The sequence below is a fragment of the Ambystoma mexicanum genome, chromosome 3q, assembly GCF_040938575.1.
Source record: "Ambystoma mexicanum isolate Mex_15411 chromosome 3q, UKY_AmexF1_1, whole genome shotgun sequence".
In the NCBI taxonomy this organism is placed as follows: domain Eukaryota; kingdom Metazoa; phylum Chordata; class Amphibia; order Caudata; family Ambystomatidae; genus Ambystoma; species Ambystoma mexicanum.
The window spans coordinates 613,735,370-613,763,079 of NC_090926.1; positions in this window are offsets into that span (position 1 = coordinate 613,735,370).

A 27,710-nucleotide genomic window follows, 5' to 3' on the forward strand; every position below is an offset into this window, starting at 1 on the left:
GATTTCACCATGGAGAAACTACTATTTGAGGCGCAGCGTGGTCCAGTCAATAAGCAGACTCATGATGCTTGTGTCCAATGGTTTGAAATTGAATGGAATGTGACCCACGAAGCCAGCAAAGTGTTCTTGGACCATTGCTACAATGTGAGAACTCGACAAGATGAAACTGAATATAATGAAGATGCATTTGAATTCCACACATACCACTTGACACAATCTACACCAGCAAAAAAAGGTCCACCCAATAAACATTTGATGTTGACGGTTTCTCCAATTTGTGTGTAAATAACACAAGCTGTACTAACAGAGACTGAAGCTTCAACGCAATTGACTGAGGAACTTGCCAAAGATTTCGACTACAATTTGCCTAGTTTGGGCGATTTGTCCACCACAGTTGAGTCACAAACCACATTCATGCAGGACGATTGGCTAATAAAGGAGCCAAAATACATTGTATTCGACAGCTGCCTGATAGAGATTATACTGATGCTGAAATGTGCTCATACATTGAGGGGGAATATATGCGGGGAGCCATTGGTGAATGTGTCTCGTGTATTACAAGGCACTAACATGAAAATCCAAGCCAGCTGTGTCCACCTCCATGATACATTTTCATGGGCCGCTCAACCGATGCTCAGCAAAGTGCCAGCTGGAAATCTACTATGTTCAGAGGGTTTACTTTTCAGTGGCTTGACTTTCAGTAAGATGTCCAGTTTCTGTCAATTTGTGGGAGTTCAGTTCCTTGCTAAAACCCAGTACTACAAATATCAAAGGGAATTCTTATTCCCCTCTATTAGTCAAGCCTGGAAAATTTAACAGATGTCAATCGAAAGCACATTCTCTGGCAAACGTTTCTGGCTAGCTGGCGACGGACAGTGTGACAGCCCTGTATTTTCAGAAAAGTACTGTACATACCACTTTCAAGGAATGGAAAGTAAAACAATGGTGAGTTGTCTGAATGTACATCTTTTGTGGCCATGGAGAAACATGGTTTCATCAAATCCCTTGAGCATCTTCAATCCAGGGGAATGCAAATAGACCTCATAGCCACTGACAGACATGTTTCAATAGCCAAGGCCATGCGAGAGCAGTTTCCAAACATTTGACATCAATTTGATGTATGGCACATTGCCAAATCAGTCAATAAAAAATTACAGCTGCTGGTAGAAACAAAGGTTTGGAAAATATTTTACAGTGGTCCCAGTCTTTCAGCAACCATCTTTGGTGGAGCTCCAAAGATTGTGATGGGTCTGTGGAAATTCTACTTGGAAAATGGCGCTCATTGATGCACCACTGTTCCAACGTTCACTCATGGACAGAAAACCAAAATGTTCACAAATGTGCACATGGACCTTTATTGGAGGAGCAGGAAGGCAAGAAAAAGTGGTTGGTGCCATGTTCACCTCCACACAAAGCCTTGAGAAGATCGTGTACAATAAAACTCTTTCAAGAGACCTAAAGGGACTCACAGAATTCTGTCACACCAGTGACTTTGAGGTGTTCCACAAGATGTGCCTAAAGTACAGGCCCAAAAGGTTGCATTCTGGCATGGACGGTATGCAGGCCTGAACATTAATAGCTGTATTAGTGCACAATGAGAACTTAGGGAGAGAACAATCGAGAACTGCCGGAAACTTTTAGATGCTTCGTTACACCATGGCCTTTGCAAAACAAAGCAGAAAATGGGTTCCAAGCCAATATACCAGGAAATACAATTCGATTTTGTGAAAGATCTCACTTTGACGGTGTTGGCCATGCATACTCATGTAATCAATCCTGATTGTGTTCCTAGGACACATGCAATGCCACAAAACATTGCAAACAAGCCCTGTCCACCTAAAGCTGAACTTGTTGAATAGTTGACTTCCCGGTATGATTTGCAGCAGTGTTCTTAATATGCTCAATTTAACATTTGGCATAAGTTCCCCAATGTTTGCACATTGTACATCAATGATCAAATGCTATTAAACTCGATTTCAATGATATAAAAAATATTGAGAAGTATCAAATTATGCTGATTTAATCTGGTGTATGATTCATTAATGTATATCTTTTGCCTTCCCTTCATTTATATTACTGGTCCTCGATCGATAAGACACATGTTTGTGATTGCTATTGGTGATATATTTCAAAATAAAATTGCCCTAGCACATCAGTGCTAGACTGCCCATTTGGGTTTATGAATTATTGATAGGCAAATGGATATTTGCCATCAGGCAAAGGTACACTGAGGCTTGGTGTCTGTACATCCCTCTGCTAGACCCAAACCACATCCACACATGCAGTGCATGGCACTGGCGTTGATGGCCTATGGTGGGTAAGATTTTCATAGCAATGATCAATCGCCTGACCTGTGTCAACCCCATAACTAACCTAACCTAACCTAACCTAACCTAACATAACATAACATAACATAACATAACATAACATAACATAACATAACAGGGTTTAGCTTTTCATAAGCCCCTCCCTGTGTCCTTCCCATGTCTTCACCTGCCTACTCCAGCACCCTTCCTCTTCTCTCCACAACCTACCTACTGTATGGTGCTCTCTTTCTCTCCTATCGTTTCTAAATGCTTCTCTGTCAAATATTCTGCTCTCGTCAATAAATCAGGTAGCAAGAAGTTTAAAAAGGACATCCTGTTCTCCAATCCTGCCCTCCCTATCGCTGATACCTATACCAGTGCTTCATCCGGGCAAACCTCCACCGACACACTTTTTGTCGTTCCCTCGCCAGAACTATGGAATCTACATATGGTATCTGTGCTCTCTCCTTTCTCTTCTTCTCCCATTATTGGTGGCACACGGTGGGAGGCCCTTTTGTCCTTACTGCCCCATCCCACTTTCGCCCCGCACTTTTCCCCTTCCCCCCTCCACTGGACTTGCGCGATCTCAAGGTTTCGCCATCGCTCTTGGCACACGTGGGTCAGCTGGGCTCATCTAAGCGGTGTGAAGGTCAGGGCAAGGGAGCAATGCATCTATCTAAATAAACTAAACAACAAAAACTGATAATGCATAAATAATGGCAGATATATCTTGCATGAATAGGGGTACTTCGGTGACATGAGCTAATATATTGACATTCTAACCTCTACTCTTTGGAATATATTTGATACCACATGTACCTAGGTGCACACCCTAAAGGTTTGATCTGCCTTGCTTGGGTCCTCAGGATATAGGTAGACGTGTGTTGCTTTTTGGGAGAATATATTACTACATAGGATTAGGGATGTGATGCGTGTCCTTGACTGATCAGGGTAGGGAAGGGTCAGATGGATATCAGCATGACTCTAACTGCAGAGTCTGAGCTGGTGGGCTCTGGCCTGGCGGGGTGGAGGCTGTGAGTGCACAGGAAGTTTAGTGGAGATGCATGTGCACGTGGGCTTATCACTTGTCAGTGTCACACGTTCTCTGCAGAGCACATTCCTCTGTGAGAACAGGGCTTGTGCAGAGGTGGCAATGGGAAGGCGATGGTGTGGGCTGGCTGAGTGAGGCGCAAGGGATGTGAGAGCTCCATTTGTACAGAGAGATGGATTTTCGGGCCTAGTAGAAAGACGTAATTCAGGCTATTTCAAAATAAATGGTTCTCTAATGCTGGGCTACAAACTATAGTGTATGTGTTATTTGCGATGGGGTCTGGTGTATCGGAAATGTCATGGGGGTTGGCTACGCCACCCCCTTGGTTATTACATATGTTATGTTTTGAGAGTGACGAAAGAGGGGGAGGGGGGCAAGGATCGTCTACTTCCCAACACTAGTAAGATCGCTGTCTCTGTCTTCCCTCTGTTCTACCTGCATTGCCTCGTCGCACCTTGAAGCACTTGTGCATAGGCACGTTATAAATGCAATATCATTTCAACATATGATATCATTACCTTCAGTGTAACTGTTATCCAAAAATAACTAAATCAGTAGCACTATTGATGGGTAAAAAAGTATTCATGATAGCGCGACACTGGTGGATGCCAATAATCAATTTGTTTATTTTTGTGCATGTTTCAAATAGCACGTTGGTCGGCCAGGCTCATCGCTCCCATGGAGTGAAGGTCACTTTGTGTGATGTTGCTTGTGGGGAGTTCACACTGATGCATCTTGTATGGTATGTTCTAGTTTTTGTGGCTTTCCTTCACAGAAACGAAAGCTACCAGGCATACACACTCTAAAGAAGGTTCAATTGCTATTCGACCTTGGACGAAAGGGAGAAATCGCTCTGGCTTGAAGGACAGGAGGTGTTGAATACCGGCAGAAATGATAACATTTACTATTTTGAAACTGGACATTGTAACATTTACTTTCAATCTATTCAAACCGTTGTTCTGAGCGGTGACTCTGCATTACGCCAAGAGAATGGAACTACGAAATATGATGTAAGTTGAACTATTCAACATTTTTTTGCGATTCAAAACAGCATTTAGGCTGTATGCATATGGAACAATTCATGCAAATATGCCATTTGACGAAAATCTATACACAACAATTTATTCCATAGATTAAATTTATACCACAACATATTTTAAAAAGCAATCGTGTAACTCTCAGATTGTTTATAAGTCTACTAATAATTTATATGTGTGTACAGTTTAAAGACGAATGAGTAAAGGTTTTATTTTATGACCAATATTGCTTGCTTACATTGTTATGGGTTGTTAGTTGGAGCATATTGTGCCTCATGATAAAGTGTTGATGCTCTAATCCAAGGACATTCAAAAATTGGTGGTTAATTGAAATCCGCCGATGTTCTCAGAGCGTTTATTGTGAAATAAAAGCACATTATAAATTGCAGAGTATTGATGTTTCCTTTAATAAATGTGTTTTCTATTCCAATTTGGGATGCGCTATGCTGGAGAGGATGTCTGTGTTGATATTCTGGGTTCTGCATCAACTGATGTTAAGACGTAGGTGATGACGGCGCGTTTGGCTATGCTGCCCACTAACGTCATGAAAATAGGTGGAGAATATCACTAGGAATAGTGATGTTAGCTTCAGAGGTGGGTGATATGATTTAGTGCCACAGGGGCATTTGAAGTTAGGGCGATCGATCCATGAATAAGATTAGCACAAGATGGCCGCACCGACTTGATGATTTTGCATGTGTAAAAGTGAGGAAAACGAAGGTAAGGTGCATAGGAAATGTTTTTACGATCGATCACAGTTTGCTTAAAACCACATGCCAGAACACTCGGGACAATGACATTTTTTAGCGCACTATTCCTTTAATCAATACAGATCGCTAGAAAGGAGCACAATTCCGCCAAATGCAGCATGTCTGTGCCTAATCACGAAGAATTCACACGGCCTTATCCATCTGCACACTGCGGGGTGACACGTTGCAGGAAGTCCTCTCTCCGTGCATAGAAGCCCCACGGGATTATGTCCAAGAATGCACTATGTGTCACTTTATTTGGAGACCCCTAAAACACTACATACCCCAGAACACGCCCTCTCTCTATCCTCTCTATGCCCCGTGATTTTCCCCACAGTACTCCATACAGCAGAATGTGCTATAGGCCTAAAGCCTGCTGATTACACTGCCCCTCAGGTGGCAGCATGTCTCAGAATGGCCACTGATTCACTCAGGACAGGAGAAAAGCCTCACGTAATTGCTGTTGTAGATTACATTCAGCCATCCTAGGTATGCTTTTCTTATCTTTCTTCAAGAGACTTACCTCTTGCCTTTGTCAGAGAGATTAAGCTTCCTTTAACCAGACCTAAAAATGAGAGAAATGGGATAAGCTTGGACTGCAGGCCGTCTACATTATTCCTTTTGGCAGCAGAAGACCCCCCCTTTTTTTAACAAGGTCGCCCATGCAAACGTCATTTGCACATGGGAATCAGCTTACTCTCTAATCAAAGGGTCCCTCCCTTTAAGAAATGCATTCCCTCACAAATGTGTTTACTTAAATCGTGAGCCCTAAACTATGGGATTTTGAGAAACCCTCCTCGTAACGTGAACAGGAGCTCGGTGACCCTGGCATTACATTTTCAAGTCGTGTGTTATGCCTTTGGCCATGAGGACTGTTTCATGATCAGTGCCTCTTGTTGCAAACGTTTTGTTTAATTTCCATGACATATTCCTTAATATTGGGGCTTTGCCATTTGATTCTGGCTTTGATGTTCTGGTGTTTTCTGATTTCAGGATTCGTGTCTCCATTTCTGCTGTTTTCTGAGATGAGATATGTCTTTTCTGCTGATGTTGTGTCTGCGTTGTCATCTTCTGCCCTGCTATGTTCCAGCATCACTCTATATTTCCTACCACCCAGAGCGCGCTTCTTTTGCGCGCGCATCGGATTTACTGGTGCAGTGTTTTTTCCTGTTTGGCTCACGCCTTGAAATCTGTGATAGTGCTGAGGCTTGTTTAACATTGAGTGCACATTCGGAACCGCCTTTTGTCCATCCATCAGCTCGACCATGTTACACTGTCATGGTTTCCAGTTTGCGTTGTGCGCATTTAGCATTTTAAACGTGTTGTGAAGGAAATAGGCCTTTACCTGGCTTCATTCTGGTTGAATAGGTACATTGTATGGGAGTGACTTTTTCAAGTTGTATCTAAATGCAAAATGGCCTTCATTATGAGTGTGCCGGTCTGGGGAAAATGCTGGCACACTCCGAATTTGCTGGTAGCAGCAGTGAACTACGGGCAGGCCTGACCTGCTGGGAGTTCAGGCCCCTACCGGCAGAGAATTGCCCTTATCACCGGCACTGTTACTAACGGTGGCGGTGATGGGGGCAAGCCCATTCCATGGAATCCTTTTGGATTCCATGGAATGGGAACTTACCGCTGTTGCCAGGACCTATAATATCCTACTAACAGTGGGACATCGGGCGCGGATCACGATAAGTCTAGTCTGCTGCTAACCCGCCAGTTACCGGCAGATTCGTAATGAGGGCCAATGGGCCTCATTACAACTCAGGCGGTAAGGGTTTTACGGCGGCGTAAACAGCGCCGACCCTTACCGCCTGAGTACGAGGTCCCTTAGCGCCATGGAGGTTTTAACACCTGCTTTTAGCAGGTGTTAAAATCCATGGCGCTAAGGGACCATGGAGTTAATTACGCCACCGTAATTTACGGTGGCGTAATTAACGCCTTCCCCACTCCCATTATGCCCTATGGGGCAAAATGGGAATGGGGAAGGGTAAATGGGAAAATGGGGATTTACCGCCCCGCCAAGGTTGGAATGGGGCGGTAAATACGCCAACCACCATGGCGTAAACGTAGTTTACGCCATGGTGGTAAAGTCACGGCCCAGGCGGTAACTTACCGCCTGGGTCGTAATGAGGCCCAATGTCTCCTTACAATTGTTTACTTTTACACCACGTAGTGGCAAAGTGAAGAGTAAAACAGGGGCAAAATCGCCTTTACTCTTCACTTTGCTATGTTTCTAAGCTTGTTTAAAGATTATGGCAGGCCTCTACAATTACTTCTTATGGAATCCGCCTGCTTTACCAGGTGGACATTTCAGGCAGACTCCATAGGAATCCATTGCATTGCCCCTAGCATGAAAATATATGTTAGTGGTAATGCCGCTGCATTTGCAACATGCGGACGTGCTATGTCCCTAATGTTCCCCAAGGGCATCTTAGAAATTTACGCACATTTGGTGGATTGAATAAAGGGGTGCTTTAGACTTTTAATCCCACCATTTCCACTCTGCTGGACCAGGAAAATGGCCACCATTACCCCATCTGTCTTCCTCATCACAGTCTTTATTCTGTGAGGTGAATACTCATCTGGCGAGAGGTGCTTCATAGTCCCCCAACAACATTTATTTTTACTCTTCCTTTCTTTTAACTCCTCCCCTAAACTGGGTGTAAAATCACCTATTACTCAACTACACTTTCTCTTTGTTCACCAAACTGTTCAAAACCACAATTGGTCTACGGGTGCTGAGGGACAGAGTGTGGTTGAGAGAAAGAGGGGTGTCAAGGAGTCAGGGAAAGAGGGGCCGAGAAGTAAGGCAACACTTGCAACCTGGGGGTGCGCACTGATCGTTGTTACGAGACCTGCCTAAGCCAGTGAATTCAACACCCTTATTATAGCTGAGTGGGTTAATGCAATTTCTGCTGATAGTTATGTGTACAGAGATCACTATTCAGCATCGGTCATACCTTTGGTGTCATGCAGAAGCTAAGTAAACAATATTGCTATGTAAGCAGGAGACACATATAACTCCTGCTCACTGGTGGGAAGGGAACAGTTGGAGCCATTGTTGTCAACTGTCCTCCTGCTTCCACTATGCTTAATTATGAACATGAGGCCCTTGCAAGACAAGTTTGCTATGTAGCTTAATTGAAAGCTCAATCATAGCTCAGTATGTTAATGCAAACTATGTGTGTAAAAAGATGTTTTGGTTAGGGCCTATCATAACTTTGATGCCCTGTTCAAAATAAAATAACCCCTGTTACTTTTGTGATACCAATTCACGAGAAACATATACGAGCAGCCGGATATAGCAGACAACATCTGGTAAGAGTCAACTGGAATTTCCATTCTATGATGGGGTTTTCCCTGTAGGCTGAATGTTCCCTCTGGGCAGTGCACCATTTTCTTACCGAGCTGGCTTAACACTTATTCATTTCTAGTAATGTATTGCCCTGGGAGTAAAGTTGCACTCAAAAACCACCAGACTGCATGAATTCCCAGGAGGGGCCATTTCTGTGTTTCCACGTAATCAGTGCACAGACCTTGTTGATTTAGTTAGCTTTATGTGTGTGTGAAAAATCCCTTCCGCATGTAGTTATGAACCCCCACAGACGTAGCTATTCTGTTCGTGCTGAGAGCTTTCAGGTTCCTTCCTTCATAAGAAGCTATGTTGTTGTTTGATAAATTAGGAGGCGGATGTAAGGATCAGACACTGGGAGAAAAATCAAAATTGAATCCGCACCCTTCTGGAAATGACAAAAAAACCAGTCAGTTATCAAGTTTCTCTTACACATATATACATAGGGTGTGCATCGTTTTAATTGAAAAAATAATTTAAAAAACGAGCTTCCTCATGTGACCCTTCAGAGACCATCAGTTTTCAAAACATTTCCTCGGAAAACTTAACTGGACCAGCTTTGCCATATCAGAGCACACTGACAGCAAACAATGAACAGTTGGGGTTATGCAGGGAAATGCCCAAGACCTGGCAGTCTTTCAAGGTATTCGAGCTCTTATTGGCAACGTATAAGAAGTCGCAAGAGGAAGGAACACTACCCTCATTAGTACTCCACGCTTCCATTTTAGTGGTAGTTACAGGCCAATTAGCCTTATAAACACGGTCTGTAAAATATTGGCGAAAGCCCTTGCTCAGTGCCTATAACAGATAGTGCCGAAGTTGTTGCAGAAAGATGAATCAGAGTTTGTTAAGGGAAGGCACTCAATGGTACATATACACATAACCCCGACATCCGTCCATATGACAACCAACATATAATCATAACTCATTGCCCTTTCCCCCCCAGAAAGTGCAGAATGAGACTTGCTTGTTTGTTGGCATAAGAAGGCCGCAGAATTTATTCCACAATCATAAAACCAAACTGTACATATCTGTGGAAAACTTTGTCTGCCAGGTGCGGCGACTACTCCGTGTCCCAAGAACTTGCTTCCCCCTTTTCCTTTCCCAAGAGTCCATTAGTAGGCCCAACTCTCCCAGCCTTGGTAGTATCCGAGCCTGCCTGCCCTTGCAGGTGCTCCTGGGCGGGGAGAGTGCCATTTCTTTGGGGGAAGCTGAGCCGTAATTGTCCTTCCCCGCCCCCCCTGCCGCTTAGGCTCCCAAGGGGCTTTGGGTCTGGGAAGAGCGAAGACCCTTCCTGCATTCTCCTGGCTCTTCCGGAGTCTGTCTCCTGTGTTTGTCTGGCCAAACACCGCCACACCGCCTTGTCGTCCTGCGACGCCGACGACCAGGCGTTTCCTGATTGTTCTGTTCGTAGGGTTGGTGGGTGGGAAAAAGAAAACCCTCTGCTGCAGTCCCGTGGAAGTGCACGGGTGTCCCTCAGCTGCAGCTGCTTTCTTGTCAGTAGCGGGAACCCCGCTCCTTATGAATGGGAAACCTCTCCCCTTTCCCTTTGTTGCCCTTCGCAGGCTTTCTTCGTTATTTGCCGCGCTTTGGCTTTCGCGGGCATTTCTTTTGCTTGCCGCGCATTTCTTTCGCGGGCTTTCCCAATTTTGCCGCCTTGGCCCGGCAACCCCCACCCCCCCTTTCCAAGGGGGAAGTGGCTGGGGACTGAGAAGGACGCCGCCCGGGTTATCGGTGGTGCCTCCTCCATTCCGCCGGGCTCCGTGTCGTCGGACCTGGCATAACCCCGGCATCCGTCCATATGACAACCAACATATAATCATAACTCATTGCCCTTTCCCCCCCAGAAAGTGCAGAATGAGACTTGCTTGTTTGTTGGCATAAGAAGGCCGCAGAATTTATTCCACAATCATAAAACCAAACTGTACATATCTGTGGAAAACTTTGTCTGCCAGGTGCGGCGACTACTCCGTGTCCCAAGAACTTGCTTCCCCCTTTTCCTTTCCCAAGAGTCCATTAGTAGGCCCAACTCTCCCAGCCTTGGTAGTATCCGAGCCTGCCTGCCCTTGCAGGTGCTCCTGGGCGGGGAGAGTGCCATTTCTTTGGGGGAAGCTGAGCCGTAATTGTCCTTCCCCGCCCCCCCTGCCGCTTAGGCTCCCAAGGGGCTTTGGGTCTGGGAAGAGCGAAGACCCTTCCTGCATTCTCCTGGCTCTTCCGGAGTCTGTCTCCTGTGTTTGTCTGGCCAAACACCGCCACACCGCCTTGTCGTCCTGCGACGCCGACGACCAGGCGTTTCCTGATTGTTCTGTTCGTAGGGTTGGTGGGTGGGAAAAAGAAAACCCTCTGCTGCAGTCCCGTGGAAGTGCACGGGTGTCCCTCAGCTGCAGCTGCTTTCTTGTCAGTAGCGGGAACCCCGCTCCTTATGAATGGGAAACCTCTCCCCTTTCCCTTTGTTGCCCTTCGCGGGCTTTCTTCGTTATTTGCCGCGCTTTGGCTTTCGCGGGCATTTCTTTTGCTTGCCGCGCATTTCTTTCGCGGGCTTTCCCAATTTTGCCGCCTTGGCCCGGCAACCCCCACCCCCCTTTACAAGGGGGAAGGGGCTGGGGACTGAGAAGGACGCCACCCGGGTTATCGGTGGTGCCTCCTCCATTCCGCCGGGCTCCGTGTCGTCGGACCTGGCATAACCCCGGCATCCGTCCATATGACAACCAACATATAATCATAACTCATTGCCCTTTCCCCCCCAGAAAGTGCAGAATGAGACTTGCTTGTTTGTTGGCATAAGAAGGCCGCAGAATTTATTCCACAATCACAAAACCAAACTGTACATATCTGTGGAAAACTTTGTCTGCCAGGTGCGGCGACTACTCCGTGTCCCAAGAACTTGCTTCCCCCTTTTCCTTTCCCAAGAGTCCATTAGTAGGCCCAACTCTCCCAGCCTTGGTAGTATCCGAGCCTGCCTGCCCTTGCAGGTGCTCCTGGGCGGGGAGAGTGCCGTTTCTTTGGGGGAAGCTGAGCCGTATTTGTCCTTCCCCGCCGCCCCTGCCGCTTAGGCTCCCAAGGGGCTTTGGGTCTGGGAAGAGCGAAGACCCTTCCTGCATTCTCCTGGCTCTTCCGGGGTCTGTCTCCTGTGTTTGTCTGGCCAAACACCGCCACGCCACGTGTGGGTTTCCGCCCACCGTGGCTCCCCCCTTTGCTCCTTCCTCACATTTCTAAGATCTTCGTGCGGATGTCCCAGAAAATAAGTCCATACCCAAAGATGATAGGTGCACCCCGTCATTTGAAAATTACCCTGGAGTTTTTAGGTTAATGAGCCCGTGTCTAATCTGACCAAAACCCCTGCCCTTGCAGAATTTAGCCATTGCGCAATTCAGTTTACGCCTGGACTTCTCTACTGCGGCGTGGCTGTCAGCACCCCTCCCTTCCTTTCTTGGAATGATTTCTGACCATATTATTTCCGTTTCACCTAGCTGTCCTGCCAGCTCCTGTAAAGAGTACCTCATTTCCCGCAGGAGAGCCCCTCTCCCTAAACTTGTTAAATCATTGCCACCCAGGTGAATGATCAAGATGTCGGGCTTCCCTCTGCTGGCCAAGAGCTTGCGCACTTGACCCTGTAATAGCGCACACTTCATGCCAGGCACCCTGTGCCACCTGATCCTAAACTCGCCCGCTGTCAGAGCTTCCTGTTCCACTGACCAGCTGGACCCTGCCCTGGATACGAAGGAGTGTCCTACCACCCATACGGCTACCTTCTTCTTCCGGGCAGGTGCTACAGAGAGGGAGAAAGAAGAAGGCCTGTCACCCTTACATTTTTTCCGGCCTACTGTACCTCTTAAAGCAGCCTGATTTCCATCTGCCTATCTGCTTGATTGTAGCCTCACTCATTCCCATTGCCGCCGCTGATGTAGCAGCCCCTATCCTAAAAGAATGTGTACCAAACACCCCTCTTTCTCCCCAATTTTGGCCAGTGCCATTTCCGTACTTCTGCCCTTGCCCCCTTTCCCTCTTGCTCCGCCTCACCAGGGCGTGCCTGCTCTGGGACCCTTTTTCCTCTGTCCCCTTTCCATCCTGCTCTGCCTTAACCAGGGCGGGCCTGCTCCGGGACACTCTGCCTCTGTCCCCTTTCCATCCTGCTCCGCCTTAACCAGGGCGGGCCTGCTCCGGGACACTTTGTCTCTGTCCCTTTCCAACCTGTTCTGCCTTAACCAAAGTGAGCCTGCCCGGGGACCCTTCTGTCCCTGCCACCTTACCATCATGGTCCGCCTCCACCACGGCGGCACCCGGGTGTGCCTGCTCTGGGACACTTCTGCCCAGCCACCTTTCCAACTTGTTCGTCCTACTGCACCTGCAATAGGTTCCTCACCATTTTTAGTTGGCTAAAGCACCCCAGCCAACTTAATCTTTGCTCTGCCTGTCCTTGCAGGAGTTCCCATGCTGGGGGGGTGCGCCGTGTTTGTTTCTTGTTTAGAATTTCAGGCACCATGTTTGCCTTACATCCCCTTACCCAGCCCTCTCGCCCCACTAGAATCCGCGGTCTTGTGCCGCCTTTCCTCTTTTTTGCTTTTCCCAGAGTTTTGTGCTGGATTCTACTCCGGGGCTAACCAGGGCGGGCCTGCTCCGGGGCACCTCTGCTCGCCCCAGAAGGTGTTGCCTGCTTCCCCCTATTTGTTTGCACCAAGTGTGCAGTAGGCCCCACACTCCCACCTTTTGAGCCTGAGCCTACCCTGCCCTTACAGGTGTCCGTGGGCGGGGAGAGCGCCGTTCCATTTTTTTGGGGGGAAGCTGGGCCCTTGTTGTTACCACCAAGATGCCCCTGCCGTTAGGCTCCCAAGGGACGCCGGTCCGAGAAGTGCGAAACCCTTCGCGCTCGGAGTTCAAATTCCCGCCTTTCGGTGTTTCCCAACACTATTAGCTCTTGACCTGTTCATTACTGTCGATGTCCACCTCCCATTGTTTGTTGCTTAGTCCCCCACTTGATTAGTAGAACCTAACCCTGGCAGTAACTTGAACCGCTGTGAACTGGACCTTTGGGGCAATAAAGGGTGAGGTACCCAGGACCTAATTGAGGCAGGCAATTTTCTTTACCCCGTTACCCTGAAATGGACCTTGATCCCCCAGTGCAATTATACCGGGCTGGCCCCATCTGAAACAGACCCTTCCCCATAGTTGTCTGACTTTACAGCAAAATTGGCGCACCATTCTTACACCCCATTTCTTCCCATAAGACCTGCTACCAGTGGCACCCATTACAATGACCTGAGCTGCCACTTGTGCATTTCAGAGTCTGAACCAGCTACCCTGGTTGAATTCTGCACAAACCATGCGTAGCCGCCTTTTGGAGCATCAACCACCTCCATGGTCTTCACAATGTTCACATTGGGTGTACCGCTAAGTCAGGTGCTGGTGTCGCCCTTACCCAGTTATGCCAGGCTGCCCACTAACTGGGTGCAGCTCCCCCTTGCATATACGATGCCAATTGTTCATTTTAGGCGGCAGCTACTGTGGCCTACTGGTGGGGGATTAGCTGCTTACACAGCGACGCTTACTCCACTGAAGGTGTCCAGTAAAACCAAGTTTAACAGTTTTCTACCCGGTCAACTTTACCATTCCACCCCTGTACACTGACCTGCTTGCCTAGTGATCTTCTCCCTTTCTGGCATCTTCAACCTGTATCTGTACATGAACACATTTGATACCGCACATTATTGCTGAGTAAGGAGAATTTCTAAATGCACAATCTGCTTCCTCCTAGTGTCAAACAACCCCCTTTTCTTTAGCCTAGAACCCCCTTTCTTAGTATTCAAACCAGAGGGGCGACTAGCCATTCGCCACCGCGGGCTCCTTTTAACGGCACCGGCAGCAGGGGTGTTGCTAGGTCTGGAACAAGGCGTCGGGCTATGCTAATGTCAGAGCTGCTGTGCTGTCCATGATTTAGCCTTTATATAGCGCTGCGTACCCTCGAGTATCTGAGCGCTGCTTATTATTACCCACGGTGTGTGGTGCTCATTTATCATACCCCGTGTCATACCAGCTTACCCTTCGACCTGGCTGCCTAGCCTACAGCGTCCTACTACAATCCTCCAATCACCTCCAATCCCAACAATGGTGAAAATCTACTGAAACCAGATTTGAAATGACCCAACCTTAAACAGGATCAGCGGAGCCCCCAATGCTTGTTTTAGCCCCTTGGTGTCGTACTGTCACCCTCAGCCCGCCACCGGCGGTGCAGCTCAAGGGGCCCAACCCATGGACTCACGGCAATCAAAGGAGCAATATGCGCCCACGCAACTTATTTTACCACACCCAGTGAACACCAGTCCACTTTGGGTGGTACCCCTTTTTCAGAGCCATGCAGAGGGATCTTACTCAAAAATAAACTCCAAAGGCAACCGTCAATTCCTCATAAACCCCTGCCACCGCACTAAGTCCCTGTGCACTCACGCTGCTGAGTATTAATCAGCGTACTTATCCCTCTACGAGCAGCCCAGGAACCAATTCCCTGCATGCTGTAATGTGCTGCCTACTGCTATACTCATGCCCCCCTCGGTATGGCAACAGACAACATGCACCTTACATTTATATAAATCAGAGCAGCCTATCCGCGGTTGAAACAATGCGCTTAATAACAACACCAATGTACGTATTCTTTCTATTAGCTGTTAACCATGTATTAATGACCGTCCTTGACATGCCAAAGGAATGTAAAGCCCTTCCCATATTACCCTTTTAAACCCCGTGCTTCCGCTAACACAGTTTAAATACTCCATTGCACATGTTAGGCATCTTTCATCTATTAATGACATGTACCGCTGCGAAAGGCCCCTTTAACTCAAAACATCCTTCTACTTTCCAATGTAACTTCCCAACACCTCGCCATGGTGCCCCACGCCATACTCCAAAAAACAAAGATCGCGGAAGATGCAAGCATATCCGGCGCGCGCACTGCCACATTAATCTTCCTCCTGTGCAAAAACATTTTGAAAACGGGGCTTTTCCTTCTGAAAAGCCTATGCCACATGGCTGAGTAGATACCATATCCTGCGCTAAGTCACACCAGTTTGCGCCCCCGGGGTTAAAGCAGCCCTGAGAAAAGCCTGCACACTCCCTTCCGTCCCGCCGTTCACTAAATAAAGAAATACCACTGGAACGCACATTAACATTTATTAGCGTAAAACAACCTTCCCAGAGCCAGGCCTGCCCCCATCGGTGACTGTCCTTCCACGTGCATTTACCCCAAACGTTAGACCACTATTACACTACATAGCAGAGGCTTCCTCCCAAAGCAAGGATTCGCGGGAGCCGGGGTCCATACTCTCACCCGTACCTTCGTTCCTCTTTAAATCTGTCATCCAACATACGGCAAACCCAACAATACGCATAATGTTAATTCCCCTCATTGTGCTAGTACCAATAAAAACATAACTCTGGCATACATTCCTCCCACTGCATAATCCGCCTTGAAGAGCAACCCCTGCGAACACTTGTGTGCCATCCGTACCAACCAAACAACCCTGGTGCCCGACAGAATCTTAAATCCAGTGCTGAGGGTGGAAGTTACGTGCTCCCGATAAACCGCCTCCTTTCTTCAACGACACCAACTTATCCCACAGTGGGCAACAGCTATATTCAATAATTCCATTTAACCTGGGCCATGTTTTCATGAGCCGTGGCGCTTTTGCCCAAAACGCTGAGGCTACCCCGCAGGCACAGTAACGTGCTGAGCTATCTGACCTGCCGAAAACCTGGTATTTCTAGCTTTAGGACAAAGATGCGCCGTTGTTGACTTGCTTGAAAGCACTGCCACCAATGCGCAGCATTTTCACCCCCGTTCCAACATACCTGGGAAACGCATGTAAATTACCCCTGTTGCCGTAGAACCTTAACCACATGTTTTCCATCATTGCTGGGGCGGGTTGTTCCACCGAGCAGATAACGGACATGTGCCTGACCTGCTGCCAGCCTAGGGACCCTTGGCCCGCGTCCTGTTTGCAATCACAACTAGCCGGTGGTGCACCTTACACTCCCTTCAACGCTTGAGCCCACTTCTGCAGTGCAACCTGATTATATTGTCCTGCATTGCCGCCAGCACGAGCCCCGCCTGAGACCCTGGACTCCTGAACTTAAACATGGCCCAGCGCCCCGCCACTCCCCGGCCCCCCCCAACGCTGGATTAGTTACTTTCCCTCCAGCCATACCTTCTCTCTCCCTTTCCGCGACCCGACGCACCTTCCACATGGGGCCGCAAACCTCCTAGGGAACGCCACTGGAACTGGAAACTGCTCGCTGGCCATAGTGAGCACGACTTCCACTGGAACCTGGCCCTTCCGCGCCTGGGCTCAGCAACCGACTCGGGAGCAGGAAAAACCCTTCTGTGATGGGGGGCAGGTCGGCGTCCTCCAACTGCAAACAAAAAGAAAACCCTCTGCTGCAGTCCCGTGGAAGTGCACGGGTGTCCCTCAGCTGCAGCTGCTTTCTTGTCAGTAGCGGGAACCCCGCTCCTTATGAATGGGAAACCTCTCCCCTTTCCCTTTGTTGCCCTTCGCAGGCTTTCTTCGTTATTTGCCGCGCTTTGGCTTTCGCGGGCATTTCTTTTGCTTGCCGCGCATTTCTTTCGCGGGCTTTCCCAATTTTGCCGCCTTGGCCCGGCAACCCCCACTGCCCCCCCTTTCCAAGGGGGAAGGGGCTGGGGACTGAGAAGGCCGCCGCCCGGGTTATCGGGGGTGCCTCCTCCATTCCGCCGGGCTCCGTGTCGTCGGACCTGGCAGACTCATTCTTGTAACAAATAAAAGTCAAAGAAATGCAGCAGAAATACTGGCTTTGGCACTAGATGCCGAGCAGTTGTTTGATCGTATAAGTTGGAGATTCCTATTCTATACACTAGGAGAAATGGGCTTTGAGAACTCTCAGAATATAGTTTTCATGCCCCAGTGGGGGGGCAGACATAAACTTGAACGACCCATCAGCCCGAGCTTGCGAGGGCCTCAGCTTAGGCAGAGGGCCGCTAAAGCACATGTCCACACCCCGTTGGGGCATGAAAGCTATTTGCACCCTGGGATTTTACAAGGTGCAGCTATTTTTTTTTCAATTGTTTTGTCCGACAGGAGATCAGCTCAAAGCGAGTCCATCTCCCGCTGGAGGAAAAAAATGGACAAGGGACGAGGTCTCCTTTTGGATGACAGCAGCCGTACAAAACATGTTCCAAAATGGCCGACATCATTTGCAAAGTGACCTAGTCCCTTTTCTATTTTAATGGCAGTGGGTGTGTGCGGTGAAAGCACAATCGCGCCCGGCAAAGGCAGATGTGATTGGTCAATCTTTCTTTCCCGGCTGCAAATTGGATAAAGCTGCTGTACTTTTAACCAGCGGCAATCCTAACAAATTGAACATACACTGAAGAATTCATTCTTGAAAGAGGGACAGGGCAGGGATGCATTCTACCTCCATTGATTTTTGTACTTGCAATGGAACCGTTGGCAGCTTCTATCAGGAAGGATGAATGAATTGAAGGTGGTGTTGGTCAAAAGCTTTGGTTATTTGCAGATGATTTGTTATTAGTGTTACAAAACATGGATGCGTCAGAGAGAATATATCTTTTTGGGAAAGTATCAGGTTACAAAGTCAACTAGCTGACAACTGAGGCCATGCTGGCATCTCAGGCCTGTGCATGTTCTTCGAAATTGGGTTCTGTTGGTGCCAAACTCAAACGAAATATCTGTGAATTTGGATCAAATAATGAAGACAAAAATTAATACGATAACATCGGGACTGAAATCAGATCTGGAAAGGTGGACACAATTCAGTTTTTCCTTATGTGGCAAAGTAAATGTGCTGAAGATACGGCAGCCCCAAAAGTAAATTGTGTGTTGAGTGTGCTACCCCTTCCTCCAGGAAGAAGAACAATGATGGAAATCTACAAATGAAATAAAACATGTCTTTGCAATGTGAAACCTTCATGGATGAAACATTAGAAACTGCAATTGCCGTGGGAAAAATGAGGGATTAACGTGCATACCATTAAGGCCTATAACCTAGCATTTACTGCATTTTATAATGCCATTCATAAAACAAAATCCTGATGATTGGTCTAAGACAGAGGCAAATAGAATTGGCCCTCTGGAACCCATGGGAGGGTTGACAAAAACAGTTAGATGAGAGCTCACACCTTACAGACTTTTCAAGGACATGCTGGATGGAAATCTCGAGATTACTAGGCCATGACCTGCTTCATTTTCTGAACACATCTATTTAGATGATCCCCAATATATGGTATAAAAAGAAGATGTTATTCTTGCCCCATTGGTACATTGGAGGTGTGTAATGGCTGGGAGATCTAATAGAAGGCGAGTCTTGGATGCCTTTTGAAAGACTAAAGCGGGATAATGACATGGAACAAGGTACATACAGTAAATACTGTACTTTGAACGCAGCAGTGAATTAAGGAAAGAGAGTGAAAATATGACTTAAGGAAGACTGTGTAGATCTTGGAGAAAAGGAACACATGGCCTTTGCCTTAAACAATATTTTACTGAGAACTAAAGAAGGTAATACTGCTCTGATTGAAAGCACTAGTTTCCTGAATTTGGTCTGAACTAGCTAGGCAGGCGAAGATACTAAACAGGGTTTTTTGGTCCCCCGAGAAAATGTTCACAATGTGGATGCGTGACTCGAGTGCATGTTGGGAATGCAAACATAGGATAGGTAGTTTGGAACATATGATGTGGGTATGCAATAAAGTACATGCAATTAGGAACAAAGTGATCTCTCTTCATCCTTTGACACTGTCAACCATGCCATCCTGCTCACCCGTCTCCGTGATAACCTGGGTATCACTGGTCAGGCTCTGGCGTGGCTGACTTCTTTCCTCTCCAACCGTCCCTCCCAGGTCCAACTTGGGTCCTTCCTCTCCGACATATTTTCTCTACCTGTGGTGTCCCCAAGGGATCTAACCTCTCTCCCTGGCCGTTCAACCAATACCTGGCACTCCTTGCCCACCGCATTGCCGCTCTCTGTCCCAACTTTCTGTGCTATGCGGATGATAAGCAGCTCATTTTCAGGCTACCCTCAGACTCCGCCTTCCCACTTCTCTAACTGTCTGTCTGCCATCCAGGAGTGGTGTGCCGCCAACAACCTCTGCCTTAATACCAGTAAGGCTGAGATTCTACTCATCGGCACACCCACTCCCTCCTTCCCTGCAGCTCTCTGGCCAGCATCTCTTGGCCCTCTTCCTACCCCCAGCTGCAAGGCTAAAAACCTTGGGGTCATCTTCAACTCTGCACTCTCCTTCTCCCCTCACAACTCTGACGTCTCCAAGAAGTCACACCACCAGCTGAACCTCCTTAGAGGTATTCTTCCTTTCCTCTCCTTCCCCCAAAAGCTCACTGTTTCCAGAGCCCTGGTCCTCTCTAAGCTGGACTACTGTAACAGCCTCTATCTAAATCTGCCTGCCTCTACTCTCCGCCCTCTGCAACTTATCCAGAACAGGACTGCAAGACTTGTTCTTGGCCTCAAGACCAGGGATCATATCTCTCCAGGACTGGAATATCTTCACTGTCTCACAGTGGCTGCGAGGATTAAGTTTTAAACCCTCTGCATTGTACACAAGGCCTTCTGGGATCTGGGACCGCAATACCTTCAACTGTCTCTTCCTAAATATCTTCCTTCTCAAGCTCTTCGCTCATCCGCCTCCAACTCCCTCAGGGTCTGTCGCTTCTCCAAGCAACACGTTGGTGGCAGAGCACTCTCTTCAGCAGGGGCCTCTCTCTGGAACAACCTTCCTGCCTCTCTGAAACTTGAGGAGAACCATCTCCGGTTCCGGAAGCACCTCAAAACCTTCCTCTTTGCTTCTGCTTTCTCTCTCCCTCTCCCCGGCTGAATTCCTGACCGTAACTGCACTTGGCTACCTGGCCACCCTTTCTGATCTCTGGCCCTTGCCCCATCAAATGCCCACCTGCACTGCCTCCCTGGCAACCCCTGCACCTGGGGATCACTGTTCTGTATCCCTACAGTCCCCCTACCAGCACTTATGTCTGCACTTCCTTGCACTTGCCACCAGCTGGCCGTTTATTTATCTTTATTTATTCCACTTCCCATGTACTGCACTTTCCTGTTTTATTTATCTTATTTATTTCACTTTCCCATGTAGTGCACTTTCCCCTCCCCCTTTCCCCCCCGCACATTCCTTTACCCCCTTCCCATGCACTTGCGCGATCTGAATGACATCTGGCCTAGTAGGATCGTTGTCTGTCTTCCCTTTGTCCCCCCCTTGCCTTGTCGCGCCTTGAAACACTTGTGTATAGGCGCGTTACAAATGCGCCATATCATATCATATCAAGTGACCAGGGTGATAACTCTGTTGGGGTTGAGGTTGCTCTATGATTTTGAAACCATGATCCTGAGGGAGCATGCTCTTTTTAGAGATCTGACTTATGCAGAAAAGCGTTGTTTTCATAGGGCAACTATGGCTGCCAAGAAATTGATCTTGAGAGAATGGAAACCTGACAAACCTCCTTCGGGGTCAGAGTGGATTAGGGACATGTACAGCTCGCCAATAATAGAGAGAGTGATCTTGAAGAACCAAAAATAAAATAAAATGTATGATGAAATATGGTGCAAGTTTTTGGAATCCAATGTGTAAGATGTTAATACAGGCAGACATTTATAAGGGGTGAGAGGGACTCCAGTAGTGGAGTGCCAATATTCTTCAATTATATCTGTATTGTTGTGTTTTTGATTGAAACAGTTGTAAATCTATACATATGAATACAAAAAACTACAAGTACCTGAGAAAGGAACATTAAAGGCTCAGAAAGTCTCTACTCACACCTGTACTGTGACTGTTGAATACTATCTGGAAATCCGTATTGAGCTCCCTCTCTTTGGACAACCCTCCTCACTTCACAACCTTCCCAGTACATCCTTGGTCCAGTACAGCACTTTTCCATTGACCCTTGAGCATACCAGCTTGCCTGCAGACCAGACCTTCTTCATCAACACCAGAGTTACTGCTGCACCATTTGGGATCAGGAACTGACCCTATTGACCCCTGCCCTTGTGAAGCCCATGACCATAAACCTCCAAGGGTCTGTAGTTGCGAGGTCCCTCTGCATTCATAACCAACCGGAGAGGCATCACTATCTGTAACTTTAAGCCTATCCTTACATTTGTGGTACTGCAGCATCAAGGTCAGCATGCCGTTCAGTCAGTCAGAAACCAGCCCCTCCATTGCATTGACCTCTATGAGAGATCAGGTCCAGATTCAACGGATACAAATTCCCATAGGGATAGCTGGGAGTCCATGAATATCACCCCCTGAACACAGGGCTGACAGAAACCATTCAAATGCCACCTGAAACAGACACTGCTCCCACATGACGTCATCTGTTCTTGGACCAGAGAACAACATGCAACTGCTGCAGTGACAGGCAGTTCTCCAAAATAGGACCACATTATCTGGAATGATCCCCAGCTACAAGATTGAAAAAAAAAGCTATTCTGACACTGTGGCCCATACGAGTAATATAACATGATATGACCTCCCGAATCAGAACATGGCATGTATGTGTTGCCTTAATATGTACAACCATGTATGGGCAACCTTGATGTTCTCTTCTGCTGTAGACACACTTTTGTTTGAGGTGCATGTTTTGTAAATATATTTATTTATTTATTTATTTATTTAATTTATTTATAGCATTTATGTAGCACCCAAAATCCAGAGTATCACAGTGTTTGGACCAAAAACAGTAAGCATCAAGTAACTGGGTCTATGGCTCAGTGGATTAATGCATCCACTACAGGGGTCTGTGTTTGACCTCCTGGTAACAGGTTTGAATCCAGGCAGGTACACTAGGCCCTTCATCCTTCTGAGTTTGATAAAAATTAGTACCATTAAATTGGGTAACAATAAACATCTGTTATTAGCGCCAAGATTCCCCTTCAGGGGTGATTATGTGCTTTACAAATATGCCTGTTGTGCTGTTTTCAGTAGGTTACATCATAGAACAAATACATAGGGCCTCATTAAGAGTTTGGAGGTAGCCATGCCGTTCTTAACGGCATGGCTACCCCCAAACTGGGTACCAGGTCCCAAAAATAGGGAATTACCGGGCCATGCCGACATTTGCGGGCCCGGTAATTCCCATTCCCATTGATCCCCTATAGGGCTCAATGGGAATGGGGAGGATGCTAACAACGGACCCGTTAATAACGGGTCCGTTGTTAGCATCTTGGTCTGCTCGTGTGTGGCGGTAAGCACGTCTGGTCTGGACCAGACATCCTTACCTCCACCCGCGAGAAGACCCGTAATGTGACGGCCTGTAATGAACGGTGCTGGTCCCTTACCGACACCGTTCATTATGCGGCCGCCTACGTTGTAATGAAGCCCATAGTAATACAGGTAAGGGGGTGCGGGGTGGGGGGTGTGGGACGTAACAGCATGGTTAGTCATACTTATCAAACAGCCACGTTTTCACAAGCCTCTTAAGACTTCATAGGAGGGCTAATTTCTGATGTGAGGTGGCAGTGAGTTCCAGAGATTGGGGGCTGTGACCTTGAAGGTCACACCGCCTGATCTGGCAATTTGAATCCACGTGCGACAAAGGAGGTGTGGTTCGATGAGCGGAGGGAACGTGATGGAAGTCTCTTGGTGATGCTGTTGTTCAGATAAAGGGGGGCTTCTTAGTAGATGAAGTGGTGGGCAATGGACGGGTTTTGAGAGGCAGCCAGTGAACTTCTTTACCTGCTGCCGTGATGTGATCAGATGGACGAGTCCCAGTGCAGCATGAAGTGCTTTCATATGTTGGAGTTGCAGTTTGGCGAGGTTAGTGGCTGTCGTGCACTTGAACAGGCAGGACATGGCAGTAATAATAATAATAATAATGAAAGAAAAACATGTTTAGAAGTAAGCAGTTATGAACTATAAAGTATAAGGATGGACTGTGCCATGTTGGTAAAAGTTGCCAAAGGAGAACAAAAACCTCTAAAAATGCAAGTTATACTATAATGCTTCCGATTTGAAAGTACATTTCTTAGACAACTAAAATAATAATTCAAAAGATTCTTTAAAAGTCAGACCGTTGTAACTTTGACAGGCACGCGCAAGTCTTGGGCTTGGAAAGAGGTCGAAGCCAAGTTTGCACAATCTGTTGTATAAATTATTGTTCTAATTTCTTGTCTTTGTTTTGTTTAGAGTATCTTTTGTTTACACGAGTCGTGAGCCACACATCAGGACAAGTATAGTGTTTAATTTATGGGATTAGGCTGCTGGGTTTTAGTGCGCATTCCTATGGTTTGTAAATGTGCTTATAAATACTTCAAACTTTCCAGTCGCTGCCTGTCGTTCTGTTCTTCCCTTGGGTTAAATGAGAAACCGTCCTCAGTGAACCGGTGTGCATCTGGCTTAGTATGAATGCTGTTAAGGGATAGGGAATATTCTAAAATAAATTGAATGCTTCATTATGTGGATGTTTAACACATTCTTGCTTTAAAGTAATGCTATGCTCTTGCCATTCCACCTACATTCTAGCACGTCACCTACCAGCCAACCTTCTGTAACAAGCCCCCCTGTCTGGCCCTTAAGTTGTGTGTGGGTGCAATTCCTGGGACCGGGTCCAAGCACCTGATATGGAATGTGAAGTCCGGGGCGAATTGGAGGAGATCATGTGATACCTCCCACAACATTGCTGCCTGGAGCAGAGGGCTGCCACATTGCGTCTACTACCTCAACTGGCCCTTAAAGGAAACCATCACAAGAGGCAGAGTTAGCTGTTGCGGTCCATGTCCTTGCAGACTGATGGAAATCATATTGACATTACGGGGTTGGCGTTTACCAGCCTGACGTCTCTCCTGCAAGAGTAGCAGCCCTCCAGCAGGGCACAGAAGAGTTTCTGATTCCACTGTATCCCATTTGTGAACTTTGCATATTCGTTTGACTGTGTATGCTTGGGGCTGAGAGTTCCAAGATGGCTGACAGGCCGATTAAAGCCTCAGTCTATTTATCAAAGCACCCAGCGAGGGAATTGGTAACATCACCCGAGTGTGTTTGCAACAACAAACTAACAACACATAACTTGCCACAACAGCATATGGGACTTCAGTCACCGATCGAAAAGCGCACTTAAGCTCAGGGAACGGTGCAAACAGCACTGAAGCGGCCCACAGGACACCACAACTCTCCATTTCCTACTCCCACTAAACCCTACTAACCCCCGTCCCTTTACACCTTCCTTTTCAGATCCGCCAGAGCGCATGGGGACCACAGCAGTGGTGACGATGCACGGTATAAATACCTTTAACATTAACATTCACAACAAGTCCTGCGACGTAACAATTTAAAAGCGGGATTATCAAGCACACGTACAACTTGTAGGCGGAAGGTTCCCCAGTCTATAAAAGCATGAGCAGAGATACTGAGGAGGTGGGTGCCAGAGGCATAGCCATTATCGTCTAATAACTGGGGCCTTAAGCTAATGTTGTCGGGCCCAGCCCAATGGGATCCTGTAAAGGAACAGTGGTTTGTTCTGCCCCTGGCCGAATGCGCAGGAGTGACTGAGTGTAGCAAACAAGTCTGAACTGACCAAAGTTGCGAGTGGGGGGGAGGCTTGTGGGCGGTTCGACTGCTGCAATTCTTTTTTAAATTGAAATGTATTAGTTTTACAACAGTGTAAACTTAAACAAACAACTTCACATAACATGGACAGATTATCCGACTGTACCCAATCTTGCAAAGAGGAGACACAACCACGCTATTGAGTCGTGAGTTATACATGTCTCTGAAAGAAGCATTAGATTCGTGCTAGTGCATCTATGCGGTTAGTGCAAGTTCGGATAAGCGCTTGAGTAAAAAAAAAGGAACAAACTCTTTCCCTTTTGCCTCCCCCAAGCCCTTACCCCATGACCTACATGTAAATAATAACTGTCTGGAGTCAGGACAAAAGGCTTAATCAGTAGGACAACAATACAACGGATATTAAGCAGTAATTTAGTTGGAGGTGCAGTATGGTACCTTGCCTCTGCTGCACACCGTGGCACCTTAGTAGTGATATAATGTCATAATCCAGTCCAACAAGAACGAACTGAGGCTCAAACCGTAACCATTTCTCACCGTTTAGGTGGGTGCTCATCTTATGACTGACTCCTCCCAGCCCTTTCAGTTCTGTAATATTCCAAAAAGGGAAGTCATGCAGCGTCTATGTGCTCATGTGCTTCCATTAGAGTTGCTGTGAGACTTTCCATTTCATAAATGTCAAATGCTTCAGCAAGCCACTCTGATTTAGATGGGAGAGTGTTTCTTTTTCATTGTCTCGGCAGACATGCTCTTACAGCTAGAAAAGATTTCGAGGCACGTGGGGAAGCAGGAAGTAATCATTGTCTTTTTCCTCAATACCAAACAATAATAACAATGGCGTGAACTTCCTGCCAATATTTTCAATTGCATGAGCCCAGCCCAACATTTAATTCCAGTATATCTGAGCCTTGGGGCAGCTCCACCACTGATGCCAGTATTAAGAGATTTGAACGCAGCCTCTCCAACAAATCGGGCTGACCCCCACACACATTTTCGAGAGACGGGCGTGGTGTTAGGTGACAATGCAATAAGAGCCTACAATTCAACATTGTATATTGCATCGCTATCGTTGAGGACCATACATATAGTTGAGAAACTAAGCCCTTTGTGCTGGTGTGTGTATCTAGGACGTGTTAAAAGGGAGTTAGAGGCCTTTTCAGCTGGTCATTACAGAGCTCGTCCGATAGGGCTCCCCGAACTTCCAAATAAATGAGAGGGGAGATATCATGCAAGTGCAACGCTTATTTGAACTCACTTTTTGATATCATTTTACCTTTGTGCCACATTTGTCCCACTGTGATTAGTCCAGCCTCGTACAATGCCAGAAAGCGCCTTAGGTCTATCATTAAGTCCCCATACAGCTCAACGGCGAGGGCCAAGACATTTCATGTTTGTGCTGTTTTGCCACAAACCCCAGAACACTGCCAGAATGGGGTAAGTCCACATTTTTCTGGGGAGTTTACCCTGTGGGACCCATAGCCATTCACCCATGGTGAGCCGGGCAAAAAGTCCATTCTCCAATGTGACCCATTGTTTCTCATTGTTTTCTCTCAAATGTCCACTATTGCCCTAAACCGGGCCACTTTATAATATTCATATTTATCTGTATAGCTTGTCCCACCCTCAGTCTTTGGGAGAATAAGGGTTTTATTTGTGATCCTGGGGCTCTGGCCTGCCCAGAGAAAGGTGAGGAGTTCTCTTCGACATCTGGGTTTTTAACAGGTAGAGATTGAAACATGAATAGCAGTCTGGGGAACACATTCATTTTGATCGTTGTAAAGCTTGCCACCGAGGAAAAGGTCATTTGTCCCCATCTACCAATATCTTAAGTAATATTTGCCCATAGTGGGGCATCATTTGTGCCATACAGATCACTTAATTGGCTAGTGAGTGTTACACCCAGGTATTTAATACCCGTTTCATTTATTTGAATACCTTGTTGTTGTATGTTATATCAAACTCGGGCACTATTTAATGATAATGGAATGGCTGTGGTCTTATTTATGTTAATGCAAAACCCAGAGTGCTGGCCGTAATCAGTGATTGCTCGCAATAATGCTGGGACTGAAACAGGGGCGGTTATGTATGCAAGGATGTCATCCACAAACATAGCCAATTTGTATTCCTTACCATATCATAGTAGGTCTTTGATGTCAGTATTTTGGTGAATTGCTTGTGCTAGCGGTGCAATGACTAACACGTAATTCAAAGGGGACATGTGGCATCCCTGTCGTGTGCTCCTGCTCAATTGGAAGCTCTCCGATGCAACCCCATTTACTACCACTTGCGCTGACGTGCTCTTATATAACGCCAGTGCTCCCATGGTCCAGTGACCAGCTAGGCCTACTTTTATAAGTACTGCGCTCAAGAAGGGCCATTCAACTGTGTCAAACCCCTTTTCGCCATCGATGGAAAGCAAGCTCGGGTCTAAGTCAACCTTGTTTAGACTAGCTATGAGGTCTAGAGTTTTAATGACATCATCTGAGCCCTCTCTTCCCTGGACATGCCCCGTCTGGTAGCGGTTTATGAGCCTCAGTAAAATACTCCCAAGGCGGAATGCTAAGATGCTTGCGTACATTTTTGCATACACATTGATTAGTGAGATTGGGCGATATGAGGCACACTCAGTCTTGTCTTTCCTTTCTTCA